Genomic DNA, 16691 nt, shown 5'->3' with positions numbered 1-16691 from the left:
TAGCCGACATGCGCATTACAAACCAGGCCTATTCAGCCACCGTTAACCACGTGCACGGTTTTTACTGGCGCAAGACAGTCTTAGGCGATGGTGTGCTCCAGAAAAAAAAATGCCGTTTAAATATTCCGTTAAAAGTCTGAATGAGATCAGCGCCACACTTAATATCTGCAGCACTAAGTAGTAAGCGGTTTATAAAAACAATAATAAAAATAAAGTGAAAGTTTTTGGCTAGCCCCGGCGTCTGCCATCGATACTGAGGCACCCGAGGTGGGCTAGCGGAAATAAATGACAGCAGGCAGAGTCGAGAAATGAAATGAAAGAGGTGAGGGGACAGGAAGAGAGGATAGGGGGGAGAGGTAATATATATAAACAATTTGCACAATAAGAAATATGTACAGGTTGCCCGTGTGATTAGTTCATGATGAGGCAAAACATCTGCAGCAGGATTTCAATGTTTTCAAGAAGAGTTAATGGCAAAGGAGATGAATATCAAACAATGTAGCCTTCTAAAAGCAACTAAAAAAAAGTTAGACATGAGGGCAAAAACACGGCACGCGAAAGAGCTTCATATAATTGTGCTGACTCCGACTAGCTTCCGGGAAACTCTGCTGTTGGTCTGTGCATTTTTCTCGTATCGGCGTAACTAAGAGCACGCTTAAAAATTTCTTTTCCTGACGTGAGGTAGAAAGCTTTTTTTGCTGATCTTGCTGACCATCTTCTTGCCAACGGAGCACTCGCTACAGGCTCGCTACAACGGGCCAAAGCACAAGTTCCGTAATATTCATATGCCGAAATCCAGCAAATGTGTTTGAAACCAAATTTCCTTTCCGCACTATTTGATTATCAAGAAATATTTTCGCGGCACTTTTCCGGTAGCATGTTTTAAAAGCTCCCCATGCACCATTAACGCCAAACAGCTTCCGGCCTGTCTCATGCGCATTAACCTTAGCTTCGAGGAACCTAAGGAAGCCGTGTAAAGTTTAACAGTCCAATACACGCTAATAAACGCAGTTCACAATGTATACAAAATGTTCAGAAAGCTTGCTTAGGACGTGAAGCAGACTTGAATGTTCTCTGAATCTGACATCTCGCAAACATTGACACCAATACTACATACGCTGGTCAACATTTATGATGACAGAGACAAATCAACGCTTCTAGCGGTATGCCGCTGGGTCGAGCAATTCAGTTATATAATGCGAGTTCAGTGACTCATCAAAGGTGTATGACCACGAGATGAAATATTAAATTCTTTTGAGCAACTCAGGTGGGAACGATGTGAAATTTTTCCAAACTGCTATCTGAACGAATCATCTTTAACGATGCAACCTCGCTGTGCGCACTTAATATATCTGTGTGAACTTGTTTTCTTTCCAAACTCCGGTTCCTGAACACGTCCTGGTCTGATGAAGTTAGTACTATGTCACTGTCTTCCATTCGTAACCTCAATATATAAATACGCTGCAACAGAAAAATTATTCTCTTTTTGTGGAAAAGCAGCAGGCTTGAAGTTCGGATTGCCGCGTAGCTTTGTTGTGTTAACAAGTATTCCATGAGACATTCGCCTTTACATTTCGTGAAGCCGAGTTTTGTATAGTGCTGTTGTAATCTATGCTCTTGATTGTTTGTACCTGAATCATTGTTGAAACCTTTGGTGTATTTTCTTGCTTGTCATTACTCAGGGACGCCCAGGCTCGTAAAGCAGTGGTGGAACACTGGTGGTTTCTTGCCGTCCTCATTTTTTTTGTATTATCCAAAAAACTTAAATAATTTAAAACCCACCGCGGTGGCTCAGTGGTTATTGCGTTCGGCTATTGATCCGGAGTTCCCGGGTTCGAACCCGAACGCGGCGGCAGCGTCTCAATGGAGGCGAAACGCAAAAGGTGCCCGTGTTCCGTGCAATGTTAGTGCACGTTAAATATCCCCAGGTGGTCAAAATTATTCCGGGGCCCTCCCACTTCGGCACCTTTTTCTTCCTTTCTTTTTTCGCTCCCTCCTTTATCCCTTCCCTTAGGGTGCGGTAAAGGTGTCCGCCGAGATGTGAGACAGATATTGCCCCGTTTCAGTTCCACAATAACCAGTTTTCACTTTCAAGAAATGAGAAATAAGTGAGATGTAGTCGCGAGTCTACGCGATGATATGTGGTAGGTAACAGGTGCTCTCAGAAAAAGGCGGTCTCTATGGGCCATGTGAGTATGCAATGCAGAAGATTTAAGAGATGCCTGAAATCCTTAGGTGCCTTTATGTGACGCTGAAGAAAATGTCTAGCATAGAGCAACGTTAGAGACGCCGCAGGTGGCTTTTGCACACTGCCACGTACGCAGGGCGGGGGAGGGGGGGGGGGGGGAGGGGGTTAAGAATGGCGCCTCCGCAAGCGGGAATTTAAACACAACACAGATGTTTTGTTGGCATTCAGGACAAGCAGGGCAGACGCCTATAGCGCAAGGAACCACGCGAAAACAGAGATGGACCCTTTTCACATCTTTGTATCCGCACTTAGAAGCCAGGTACGAATACATTCGCTCAAGAGCAGAACATACGGTGCTGGCTAGTGCTCTCAGCACTTATCGCTGCATTTGCACTTTCGTGAGTTACATTTTTGGGCTCCATTTCAGCGGTCTTAGTAAAAATTCACGGCCCAGAACACATGAATTGGGGAGTAAGGAGACAACTATTTTCAGCACAATGCATGAAAGGCTTATCCTTGCGATGTCCAGCAATACGTCGTACCATACGTGCGATATTGAGCGCGCACGTTGGTAGAGCGGCAATAGCGTCGTTGGGCTTGCCGTCATGCTGGACCCAGAGTCGAAGCACTCGAATGCGTGATTTCTCTTCCATAGGGTGGTTGTGAATTTCGGGCATGATTGGGCCTATTGAACGATAGCGGGGACCTTGAATGCAGATGTTTCCCGATTTGCCCGGTGCACATTGGATACCTGTGGTCTGTACAAAATGCTCGAACACAGTGATGAAGTCGCACATCAGAGGGAGGAAGTTTGGAGTGAAAGAGAAAAGACAGAACGAGGGGCCGTAATGGAGGTCTGCTTCTCTGTCGGCGTCGCAATCGTTGACCACAACAGCATACCGACGCGTGCATCACAGGCGCTCGGGCGCTACGAGTTCCATGATATCGCAATGGTAGACACCCGCACAAAACATGACGCGCACAGCTCCGGTCGCCGCTGCCTACCCGTGTGAAACCCGAAGAGGTCGCGAAGGGTGCACTCACGCTGCCGCCCGCAGGGGCGATATCATCGTGTTATCACCGTACTCCGCATTCGGACCAGTTGACATCTTGAAAGTTTCGCCTGTCAGTCCCCCAAATTCAAATCCACAACCTCTGTGCGGTGTCAGCGCATGTTACAGAACCCCAGGTCACCGAATTTACCGAAGCTCTCCACTGCGACGTCCCGCATAGCCTGAGTCGCTCTGGAACGTAGGAAAATTGCAATGAAAATTGGTTTATGGGAAAACGAAATTGCGCAGTAACTGTCTCACATATCTCGGTGGACACCTGAACCGCGCCGTAAGAGAAGGGATGAAGGAGGGACTGAGAGAAGAAAGGAAGAAAGTGGTGCCGTATTGGAGGGCTCAGGAAGAATTTCGACCACCAGGGGAAGGTGGTCGACCACATGCACTAGACATCGCACAGCACACGGGTGCCTTCGGGTTTCGCCTCCATCGAAACGCTGACACCACGCTCGGGTTCAAACCCGGGTACTCCGGATCAGTAGCCGAGCGCCCTACCCGCTGAGACACCACGGAGGGCTGAACGTAGAACTCCATAAACCCAAACTCGAACCGAACACGGTCGTAATAGCACCAATCGTACCTAAGCGCAAACTATTAACATTTACTTTCATCTCTACAACATTAATGGAGCTACGTGGCCACAGCTGATGGCAGTAGATTGAAATGATTTATAGAGAAAACACGATTCTTATCGAGTCTCGTTTCAAAGCTCGCATACCCATAATTATTCATGTAAGCATCAGTAAACATAGGCACTTCACGAGGTCAAAGACCACAACGCATTCTCTGGCTCCACTTTTCAGTTCGAGCCAACCAGCCTTCGTAGCGTGTTCTACGCGTGCTAGCCTCGCAAACGGAAAGACGAGTTCTACTCTCCGTAACTTCACAAGGTTTCTTATCTGGAGGTTCTCGTGTTACAACGGCGACGACAACGCCAACAAAGCCGACATTGTGTTTTGTACGACACGAGCTCCTTAATGCTTTCGCGTTAAAAACGTTTGTGATCCAACAACTAAACTTGTGGCAGCATAGGGACATCCGTGTACGTTGGTAAAAAGCGGTGTAGGACGCAGCAGGTGGGCTACTTTGTACTGCGATACCGTATTGAAGTATACAAAAATAAATGAAAATAGTGGGCACATGCTGTATTTGAGCGCAGGGCCTGTCATGCGGCCTTTTAGCATTTGATTTGTCTATAGGCGTTGAATATCCTGCCCGTTAACTAGAAAGGCTTGCGCTCTGCATCGTCGTACTACGACACACACACACCGCGCCGCCAGAGTAATTTAAGCAAAATGAATGCCACATCAACTAGCGGTGTGTACTATATTTCACGACTTGCCTCTGGCACAACGGCTGACTGCTCTTTTGCAGTTTGCTATCAAGTACTTAATCTCGGGAGCATCCGGCACAGGTATAGAAAAAACAGTTATCCTTTTTTTTTGTTTTTGCTGTGGCTGGGCCTGATATTGTTAGGAAACATCACCTCCGCTTGTCTACCGGTCGGGTGCAAACTTATGTATCCTTCAACCTCTACTCTTGCCTATAAAACAGTAGTACCGGCAGCGTCCTTCAAATCTAAGCTGCCCTTTGCCACTACGACGGGAACGAAGACGAAGATGAAGGCCTCTTGCGTCCTGATTTTCTGGTTAGCTTCACTGACTTTAGGTAAGTAGTTTTAGAATGACCTCTTCTCTAATTTCATTGTACCACATGAGGAATGAATCGAGCTTAAGTTTTCAGGCGTGAAAAGCTCATTGTGAAAACCTGAATCTCCGACAGTAGATTAAGTCATTGAAATTGCACACAATAAATCCACAATATGAAGCAAGAGAAGGAAACATGGAAGTTTAGAAATTTAACGGCGCAGGGCACAGAACCTTTTATAGACCAGTAAGAGGAAGCAATTTGTACAGCGCAGAAACAGGGGTCAGTAATTATCACGGACCCTTTCGAAGCGGTTGCTGAAGAAGTGTTTTTCTCGCATGGTATATTAGCAATTTAGCACCCATGAAAAAAAATACTTGTGTAATATTGCGAAATTTGAGATGAGTCGTGCCTATCGCCAACTATTTCAAATCTTTTTTAAAACTTTGTGCTGTTTATGTAGCTGCTTTACTCTGAAAAATACTTTTCCTGATAAAACTATTCACACGCTAAGGCTTTACAATGTTTGCAGGGCTTCGCAAAAATTAATGTTACACAAAACTTCTTGAAATATAATATCTGTGCTGTTGTGACAAAAAGTTTACATATGCTACAAATCCAGGCAGTGGCCTTGCATAATTTTTTCACAAAGACTCAAGCCTTGCATACGCTCGGTAAGGGGAGGCGTGGGGGGGTTTGTGGAAGTGTACCTGTCATTTTATCGAATATTGGATAATAAGGCTCTCAGCCGAATATTTCTGCTATTTCCGTAGTTGCACAGTGTATTGTCGAGCCGGTGATCAAGGAGGCCTGTCTGAAAACTGGCACTGGCATTGAGCACGTGCTACCGGAGCTCCTGTGTTCATGCACAATTCAGCACTCTCAGATGTTCAACCGAATTCGGACGCCGTAAAATGACGTTTGATACAGTGCAAGCGTCGGGCTCACGGGAATCAACCGACCTAATGACCTGTTTGGAGTTCAGGGACTTTTGCGTGTTGCATGTTTTTTTCAGAACCTGCTGGAAGAACAGCGAATCCCTAAGTAGAATATTGAAGGGAATCATGTTCGGATACCGCTAGCTGCCGATCGATCACTGTTGCACGCGAGCGATATTCACTGCGCGGAAACATTCATAGCAAAAAGGCTGTGTAAAATGAAAAAGCTGTTCACAACAATGATGGCAACCCTTTAAGGGCCTCAGCAGTGGGCACTGTGAAAGATAAAGCACCGTTGGTTCAATATGTGAGCTCCAATGTTGATCAGAAACACTGAAGTTCCACTGTGTGTCTTGATATTAAAGGGCCAGCGTTCATAAAAAATAAGATAAGATGTGGGACATGTTTTGAATACACAACTTTCAGCACCAAATGAAAGTCGTTTTGTTCCCTTGTGCTGCCTGCTTGGAGTTACACATTTGCTATGCCTGCGGCGTATTTGCGCTCTAGTAACGTCTTATGTTGTTTCGAGTGCCTTGACAGCGCGAACAACGAGTTTTTTTTTTATTTTGAGGGGAGAGGGGGGAGGCAACATCGAATAAAATGAATTCACTAGAGATAAAGTTATATATCATAGCGCTTCGAATAACCGTTCCTTCATTTGCAGCTCAAGCAGCTCAACAGCCGATTTCGGGTTCCACACAATGCACCGGGTTCTTGTGCCCTTTCTTCAATTTCTTTGTAAGTTGTTTTTGAGTGTTCATGAACTTGCCAACGTTGCGCGGTACAGTTTGAAAGGAAGTAGGTGTACTCGCATATTTGGGCGGGTGGAGGCAGCGTATTACATTTTATCTATATATCGGTGTACAATCACAATTCATTTTTTCATTTTATATGAAGAAAGCCAGCTGTCTGCGAAACTAAGTGGCATAGGGTATGTGTTCTCTTATTTTATAGGTTGCGGGCTTAATTAATGAAAAAATATTTGTGTAATTATTTTATCGTTCAATGAAAACTGCTTAGAAACCAGACGCAAAACAAACTCCTGCCATCGGTTGGATGCGCATACACGACCTCCGAATTTCGCATTCGGGCCTCTATCCAGTGAGCAACCGAGGCTGCTGTCCAATCTTCTGCTTTCGGGGGTATTTGTGTTGCGTGCAAGTAACCTTGAGAGTATTCGCCAGCGCCACCCTCGTCCATATTGGCGGACATAGTACGCCCTGTATTACCGCGAGCCTCGCGTCTAACGCTATCGAAAGGAAATGGCGGAAAATGCGCGAGTACGATCTCGTCAAGATATTAAGCAGACAAGGGAAGGAAACTGACGGGCTCGTTATGAAATATAAAATATGAAGGAAGCCAACAGCAGCCGAAACCAAGTAGCATCGACGAATGTTTATTATTTTATATATTTGCAGGCTTAATTAATGAAATAATTATAATAAATTATTTCATTTCTGAAAGATAACTTGATAGAAAGCAGAAAAAACAACCGTATCCCGCTGGTGGAGTCCGAACCCACGACCTTCGAATGTTGCGTCCCGTGGTCTATCAAGTGAGCAACTGGGTTCGAATCCTACCGGTGACATATGGTTGTTTCGAGAGCGCAGCGGCGCCCGTTCGTGGGTTGAGCGACATCCCTCACCGTCCCCGTCCCCGTCGGTGCAACCAGGCACCGAATGTAAACACAAACACGTGCGTGCCGCGCGGCGCATAGACTGCCAACACTCTCATAGATGGTTCCAGAGTCGCGCGCGCCGTAAATCGCTGAAACCCCGCGCGGCGCGAAAGGAATCGCGCCTGCGTATACCGCAGAAAGACCCTGAAGCTTAGAGAAACAACTCCTATTTACCCATAGAGAGTACGTCACCTCCTCTGCTTTGTGTAATGTCCTCTCCACTTTTCGCGCGCGAGGCGGCTCTGTTTCGACGAGAAGAAGCAAGAAACCTGTGGAATTGTCATTCCTTGCCACACCAATGGTTACGCGAGCCTCGGCGGGAGGATGAGACAGCGTTTGTAGTGCGGACGCTGTGTGTGTGTGTACGCACCTGCATTGGCGCGAAGTGACAAACAGGTGAGGCGCGCCTTTTATCAGAAGGATGTTTAGCAGCGTGGGCAAGACTTTGCCGTAGTTCAAGCTTCGAAGAAGCACACGCAACATCAAAACACCTGCAGAGCTGCGCTAAAATTCGCCATTAGGAAGAATATCAATCGTCGGTGATTTTTCCTTGTGCTGTCTAATCAGTTAACTTTCAGCGATAATATAATTGAACCATGATTATCCAACTGTTCAAACCAATAAGTTATAAAATGAGAGAAAAGATTCCATTATTTTAGTTCCGTTCACTAGTGGCTTCCTTCAAATATGTCATAACGAGGCCCTCATATTCCTTCCCCTCTCTGTTCATTCACTTCAATTTGCAATGTGTATATGAATTTTACTTAGAAGGACTTTGGTGTAGGCCAGTTGGTATGACATCAGGAAGAGCAAAACCGCAAAACAGGACGGGTCTGAGGCAGGCGAGAACACAGGGTTGTACTGACAGCTGAACATTTATTGAAACACAGCAGAGCTTATAAGGATCAGTCGCGCGTGTATCTGGAAAGCAATCATAAATCATAAAAAGAAGATGAAGCATGTAGAAACAGTTCAATGGAAACCATACGAAAACATTCAGTGCGGCGAAAGGAATGAAACCGAGCAAGAATGGTATAACTAACCTGCGCAAAACCAAGCAAAAAAAAAACAACCTAGTGAAACGCTGACAAAAATGCTAACACTTTCTGAAAAGTAGACACAGCAGGCGTGCTGACATACTTATCTGGCTCCGATTCCAGGATGGAAACAGCCTCGACAATTTCCCTTTCCAACTGCCCCTTTCTTCTTCCTATGATCTCTGCACAATTAAGCTTTGGATAGCAGCCCTTACAACTGCGACAATGAACGGGCAGGGCAGGTCCTCCGGGCCTACTCAAGGAGCGCGCATGCTCTTGCAGACGAATGTTTAAACATCTGCCAGTTTGTCCGATATAAAATCGGCCACAGATGAAGGGAATCTTATAAACCACCCCCGTCGTGGATGAGACATACTTCTTCGAATGCCTCATGCCGCAAACTACATGCGTTGAAGTCTGCTTCCTCACCAAATTGAAGAGATTTGAGAGCTTGCAGGGCGCAGACATGACCACGTCAACGCCATATCTGCCTGAGATCTTCTTAAGATTGTGCGAAATACTGCGAAGATATGGTACGACAACACAATTATTTCGACTAGGTGGCTCATGGGAAAAGGTGTCTTCTTTTGCCGTCTGGCGAAGCTTTTTGAGGAGCGATTCGGCCACAGATATTAAAAGGGAGCTTGGAAAACCCGCCTTTTCGAGTCGCTCAAGTTGAAGAAGAAAACTGAGCTTCACTTTGCGATGGCATGATTTCAAAAGCGCAGACCTAAAACAAGAAGAAGCCAAGGCCCGTTTAACGAGCTTTGAATGGGATGAGTCGAGGGGCAATAAAGCTTTCTTCGATCTCGGCTGAAAAGCCCAGCAGACATGGTCATGTTGATTAAAATCTAATTTTAAGTCTAAAAACTGGATATATCCATCTTGCGCAAGCTCAAGAGTAAAATTTAGAGAATGTGAACATCCAGAGAACACAGCCAGAAGCTCATCTGCTACGTCAGCAAATACATCATTAGGTGAAAGCTTTAAAAGGAGAAGAAAATTATCTGCGTATCTAAAAACGTAGAAATGAAGGCATGGGTCAACTTGCGTTTCAGCACTCGATCTAAATTGGCCAGAAAGATTTCGCACAACAGTGGGGCAACGCTGGAACCAATACAGATTCCTTTCTTTTGAACGTAGTGCTTACCATCAAAAGAGACAATGATTGAAGTTAAATAAAACCTGAGCAGCTCCAAGAAGGAATCCACAGACACACCACAGGAGTTCTGGAAGTCAACCACGTCACCAGCTTCGATGAGCTCCCTTACAACACTGAAAAGTTCTCCATGCGGAACGGAATAAAATAACTCTTCGACATCAACGAACACCGCACAATTAGCACCAGGGACGGCTGCTTTTAGCAATTCAACCAAATGATGAGATCCGTCAATCTTGAAAGGGTCTTCAGGCTTTAGGTTTTTAAGATGGGTTTGCAGAAACCTGCTGACTTCGCCCTGCCAACTTCCTCTCTCTGTCAAAGACCCATAAGAATGTCTGTCCGTTCAGGGCGATTGTTACAGAGAGAGGAAGTTGGCAGGGTGAAGTCAGCAGGTTTCTGCAAACCCATCTTAAAACCTAAAGCCTGACGACCCTTTCAATATTGACGGATCTCATCATTTGGTTGAATTGCTAAAAGCAGCCGTCCCTGGTGCTAATTGTGCGGTGTTCGTTGATGTCGAAGAGTTATTTTATTCTGTTTCGCATGGAGAACTTTTCAGTGTTGTAAGGGAGCTCATCGAAGCTGGTGACGTGGTTGACTTCCAGAACTCCTGTGGTGTGTCTGTGGATTCCTTCTTGGAGCCGCTCAGGTTCTATTTAACTTCAATCATTGTCTCTTTTGATGGTAAGCACTATGTTCAAAAGAAAGGAATCTGTATTGGTTCCAGCGTTGCCCCACTGTTGTGCGAAATCTTTCTGGCCAATTTAGATCGAGTGCTGAAACGCAAGTTGACCCATGCCTTCATTTCTACGTTTTTAGATACGTAGATGATTTTCTTCTCCTTTTAAAGCTTTCACCTAATGATGTATTAGCTGACGTAGCAGATGAGCTTTTGGCTGTGTTCTCTGGATATTCACATTGTCTAAATTTTACCCTTGAGCTTCCGCAAGATGGATATATCCAGTTATTGCACTTAAAATTAGATTTGAATCAACATGACCATGTATGCTGGGCTTTTCAGCCGAGATCGAAGAAAGCTTTATTGCCCTTCGACTCATCCCATTCAAAGCTCGTTAAACGGGCCTTGGCTTCTTCTTGTTTCAGGTCTGCGCTTTTGAAATCATGCCATCACAAAGTGCAGCTCAGTTTTCTTCTTCAACTCGAGCGACTCGAAAAGGCGGGTTTTCCAAGCTCCCTTTTAAGATCTGTGGCCGAATCGCTGCTCAAAAAGCTTCGCCAGACGGCAAAAGAAGACACCTTTTCCCATGAGCCACCTAGTCGAAATAAGTGTGTTGTCGTACCATATCTTCACAGTATTTCCCACAATCTTAAGAAGAAAAGAGGCAGATATGGCGTTGACGTGGTCATGTCTGCGCCCTGCAAGCTCTCAAAACTCTTCAATTTGGTGAGGAAGCAGACTTCAACGCATGTAGTTTGCGGCATGAGGCATTCGAAGAAGTATGTCTCATGCGCGACGGGGGTGGTTTATAAGATTCCCCTCAGCTGTGGTCGATTTTATATCGGACAAACTGGCAGATGTTTAAACATTCGTCTGCAAGAGCATGCGCGCTCCTTGAGTAGGCCCGAAGGACCTGCCCTGCCCGTTCATTGTCGCAGTTGTAAGGGCTGCTATCTTAAGCTTAATTGCACAGAGATCATAGGAAGAAGAAAAGGGCAGTTGGAAAGGGAAATTGTCGAGGCTGTTGCCATCCTGGAATCAGAGCCAGATAAGTGTGCCAGCACGCCTGCTGTGTCTATTTCTCAGAAAGAGTTAGCATTTTTGTCAGCGTTTCACTAGGTTGTTTTTTGCTTTGTTTTGCGCAGGTTAGTTGTATCATTCTTGCTCGGTTTCATTCCTTTCGCCGCACTGAATGTTTTCGTCATGGTTTCCATTGAACTGTTTCTACATGCTTCATCTTCTTTTTATGATTTATGATTGCTTTCCAGATTACACGCGCGACTGATCCATATAAGCTCTGCTGTGTTTCTATAAATGTTCAGCTGTCAGTACCGCCCTGTGTTGTCGCCTGCCTCAGTCCCGTCCTGTTTCGCGGTTTTGCTCTTCATGTTGTATATGAATACGCTTATTGAAATAATAAGTTGTCTTTTGAATCATTCTCTTTTATAGGCCTGCAACTATTGACCAGGTTTCTTGGTTTTCATCCTCACTTATTCATTGCATAAAAACACAGCATGAACGGCTTAGTGAGAAACTTAAAAAAAAAACGTAGGAAGCCTGTGACAAAATTTCTACTGCAGCATTATAGACCGACTAGCTTCTCAGGTTGTCCGAAAGGCAGGCGCCGCTTCCCTTTCGAGGAAAACAAGACTTAGAAAAAAAGGTAGGCGCTGGCACTATCAGTAATTCTTGTTCAGTGGACCTGGTTTGACCAATATCAGCTTTAAGTGCTTTCGAACAAAATCTGCTGAACATAATGCTCCCAATAGTCCCATGCACCGTGCTTTCTAAACGTAACCAGACTGCCCTGATCGCGGACAAAACGAATCATGCCACTAACCGGCGAAGCCGCGATCGATAGGCTTCATATATCGCGAATATTTGCTGTTGAGTTAGGAAGTGGTATGTGGTGAGCACAGGATGGTTACTTTTGGCAAAGGCTATGCGCAATGCTATGTAATCTGCATTCATTATTTTGTTGCTAGATATAGTGTTTTTGCGGACAACAGATGTCCCTACTGCTGTCATTCATTTTACTGAACGTGCGCTGAATGTGGGTACCCCTTCGAGCACTTGTGTCCTGTGGATCTCTTGCGAGGCTTTAATAGTTTTCTGCGATGATGAACCGCTTTAAAGCCATGTTTTGCATGTCGCTGAAGCTCTAGTTGAATTCAATGGCTTTATTGACTGACTGCAACTAGTTGAACATAACGAGATCTTTACGCAACCTTTTTTGTTTATTAGTCGTCTCTCTTCGGCTTGCTGTTCCCGCAACCACCAACCACGGCGCCCGCAACGACTGCACGCCCATCAACTAACGCGACCACGGCGCCTCCTGCTTCGACTAACGCGACCACAGCTGCAGCTGGTTCGACTAACGCGACCACGGCTGCAGCTGCTTCTACTAACGCAACAACAGCGGCTCCTGCCTCTACCAACGCGACGACGGTGGCTGGTGGAAGCGGCTGATACGTGGCAACCGGAGGAAAGAAATAAAAGCGCTGCCAATAAACGATGTCATTGAAGAAGAGTTAAAAGCTTCCAACAAGAAACAATGGCGGCGAAAAAATTATTGAAATGAATGGAACTTGTTCACACATGGACGCATACGGCAACCAGCAAGGTAATAAAACCTATGGCTGACATATTTCTAACCAGTCTTAGAAAAACAGCATAAAACTGGGGCGATGATTTAGTGGCACAAACTCATTTTCAAGAGAAAGGCACTGGGTACGCAAAAATGTGTAATGCCTCTACAGAAGACTCAGTCAAACTCATCGCATACTTCACGCAAGCAGCCGGGTTTGAGTGTGTTGAGAAATCTTTTCCCCAAAAGAGATAAATGGCAAACAATGCCACCCTCCTGAAGCGGACCTAATAGCGGTATGATATTTAGGGAAAAAACGCAGTCTGCGAGACAGCTTTTCAGTAATCTACTAACTGCTGTTTTTTAGTGGGTAAACCGCACTTTTGATTAGTGCATGCTTCCAGTGTCCGGGCGGCTAAGAAAGCATTTCGAGACCAGATGCTCTCAAATGGCGTATAAATTCTAGTCTCATATTGCTAACCACCAGTTAACACAAGTGACAAGATTCGAGCCCTGTAGGATTGTCCAAAGCACACGTTCCATAGCCTATAAAGGTAGCGTAACGTGATGTGTGCTTCAATTCATTTTTGATTTTATCTTTTTTCACAGTGAAACCTAGACGGGAAGCCTTTGTGTGTATATATCGAAAAGCTGCCCCGAGTACCATCACTGCCAAAAGTCTTCACAGTGTTGGATTTCTGTAAATCGAAAATTTGGTCAGATTAAGCTATCCAAGTTCAACAGAATAGCCTGCGGGCAGAAGTACGCCCCACAACGTACAGTTTTTTTTTTTTCAAAAGTATACAGCCCAAGAGGTCCGCTTCTGAGCCCCGCAGTGCGCTTCCTCTTGAATACTCAGGCACTCTAATCTGACGAAGGCAGGCGGAATTTAAGTCTACAATCATCCCAAGCATTGGACTGTCAAATATGCCAAAGAGTCTCGCCACATGCCTTGGAAGCAAACCCCTTGGGCTGTATATTTTTGACCAGGACTGTACATTCGCCAAATGCAGACAGTTTACTTACAATATCAAGTCTTTTTCAGCGTTCTACAGAACCGACATCCAGCGCACATGAGTCCCACTAGTGGTTAGAAAAAGTTTGACATTGACAACGGGAACGAGCGGTAACCAGACACAGAAACGAGGAAAGTAGAGAACAGGGAACATCGAACATTTCCGAAGTCAGACCTGAGAACACGATCTCTTGGGAGAGTTGGTTGCTTAGCTTGGAGATAACTGCAACGCGAAATAAGACACACACACAGGAAAGAAAACACCCAAGACACGGAAGTCCATGTCATGAGGGTTTTCTTCAATATGCGGTTGTCTTTTTTGCGGTGCAGTTATGTCCAAACTGAGAACACGAGAATATCACACAACACATAATGGGTCCCTATTTACGTGCTAGTCCGTAGTCATGAAAATTATACACATATATAGAGAGAAAAGTGGCAGAAGAAAGGCAGGGAGATTAACCAGAAGAATGTTCTGTTTGGCTATCCTGCACTGGCGGAGAGAGATGAGGCGGGCGTAAAATTATAAGGAGAAGTAGTGCAATGCAGTTCGTTGCAGGTACGACAGACAATGACATAAGTGCTGAAAGTCACAGGCTACCGCAGCTGTATCCTGCACACCTTGACGTCAGCCGAGCGCTGTAACCTGAGTAAAACACCGTCCTCCATCACTAACACAATGCAATCAGGCAGTGCAGACGTTCCACTATGAAGAAAGGCTGCTTGCCGTTGTGGCTGATAATGTGGATGACAACGTAAGACAAACCGACTTCTCGGAACGATGAGGCTAGAGGATGCTTTGTGCCAGCTACCAGCGATCTGCGAGGACTGGATTGATGATACCCAGCGCCTGCAGTGCATCCTGTGCATTCTGTGCAGCTGGCGTATGCAAGCTGGTAAGTAGCACACGCATGGTGTTCACGAATGTCTTCAGCATTGCAATTACTTGCTCGTCTTCGACTTTGATCGGTTTGCTGATGTACAGGGACTGATGGTTTTATGTGCTGGATTTAAAAAAAATTCCGTGCGCAAAATACTGGCCTAATAGAGAGCAAACACCACTCACAAGGTAGAATGTTAAGGCCTAAGTTGTTTGAGATCTAAATAAATATCGGTACTTGTCAGTGTTTGGTGGAATCAGCGAGAAACTGTTTTCGGCTACGAGTGCAGTTTTTGCAGACGCGAGCCAAGCAGCCGGTCCCACTGGCTGCGCGATCTGCCGGACGGCAAGGCGAACGAATTCGATCAGCTCGGTGGATGCGAGAAGCGCGCTCTCTTCGAAGATGGGGTTCGTCTGCCCGCCGTAATTAATATCACAAGGAAAATCACTGTTTCTGCTACTAAATACCGCACTGATAATGTGACATCGAAAGCACTGCACACACTAATCACTGCTAAGAAATCGCTTGTGAGTTGCATGTTCATCCGGCAGATGGCACAGCCTGTGAGACGGGATGCTTGGCTCGCATCTGCAAAAAAATGTACCCGTAACCGAAAGCAGTTTCTCGTTAATTCCACCAAATTCAGATATGTACCGACGTTTATTTGGTTGTCAAACAACATAGGCAATAATATTTTACCTTGTGAACTGTGCTCTCGATTGGGCCAGTAATTTGGACAGAGGAATTTTTTATATCCGGCACATAAAAGCGGAAGTCCCTGTACTGCCCGATCAGCAGTAGGCTGAGCACACTGGGTGCGCGGTGACTCATTGTGCTTGATTAGCAATGGGCTGTGGATTTTGGGTGCGCAAAACCAGCTCCGTTACTGCGGATGTGTGTAGCTCAGGCAGAGACGGCCATGGTCAGTCTGCGACAACCGTCCCTGCTTCGCTAGGGATATGGCTTCCGTTCCTTAGAATGATATGAGGAGTGGGGGGGGGACAAGTTGCAGAAATTCCTGGACCAGCCTTCCTAATGGTCACCACATTCTTAGAAGGCCGACATAGCGCACAATGAAGAGAGCAGTGATAAACATGACGGTATATAGAGTGAATACACCTTAGTAATGAATACATGTGCAGCGACTGACAGCAAAAAGATATTTATTGTGTTTAGATGGATGAATATATATATATATATATATATATATATATATATATATATATATATATATATATATATATATATATATATATATATATATATATATATATATATATGTGTGTGTGTGTGTGTGTGTGTGTGTGTGTGTGTGTGTGTGTGTGTGTGTGTGTGTGTGTGTGTGTGTAGTGAGAACATGTGAGTGGCTGTGTTGTTGACGTACAGTGTGTGATCGCAAAAGAGATAATGCACGAGAATTACGATCAGGCTAGCCGAAGAACAACCCTTACACGCCCGTCCGAAACGGACGCGAAAGAGCCGGACCAGTGCCGAAGGAACTTTACCTCCCCATGAAAAAAGAGCTCTTCCGAATGGAAGCTTAAGAACTCCACACGAAGGAGCCCCATGACCGACAAAACAGCATGGCGACGGGCTTCTGACGGAACAGCCTCACAGCGATTGCGCCAGAGCGCAAAAAACATCTGCAAGTATCACCAGACACGCAAAGTGGCCGCGAAGAGAACGATTCCGGAATGCACCGCTCTTCAAAAAACACGTCCCACGACACATTCTTGTACCACGTGGTGGTTTGACTCCTGGAAAGGGCAGTTATGATACTGCGTTGTCCGTAGAACACCCCCGCGTACC

General features: G+C 45.4%; 1 long non-coding RNA gene across 1 annotated transcript; it reads left to right on the top strand.

Annotated features, from left to right (window-relative positions):
• The first annotated feature begins 2218 nt into the window (after positions 1-2218).
• Positions 2219-13028, top strand: LOC144119716 (uncharacterized). Its single transcript, XR_013312406.1, has 4 exons — positions 2219-2279; positions 4839-4923; positions 6508-6581; positions 12644-13028. It is a non-coding gene; the product is annotated as an uncharacterized LOC144119716 (long non-coding RNA).
• Positions 13029-16691: the final 3663 nt, after the last annotated feature.

This window comes from Amblyomma americanum, chromosome 2 (assembly GCF_052857255.1).
Source record: "Amblyomma americanum isolate KBUSLIRL-KWMA chromosome 2, ASM5285725v1, whole genome shotgun sequence".
In the NCBI taxonomy this organism is placed as follows: Eukaryota; Metazoa; Arthropoda; class Arachnida; order Ixodida; family Ixodidae; genus Amblyomma; species Amblyomma americanum.
Note: the sequence above shows the minus strand (reverse complement) of the source record. Positions and strands in the feature narration are given on the sequence as shown.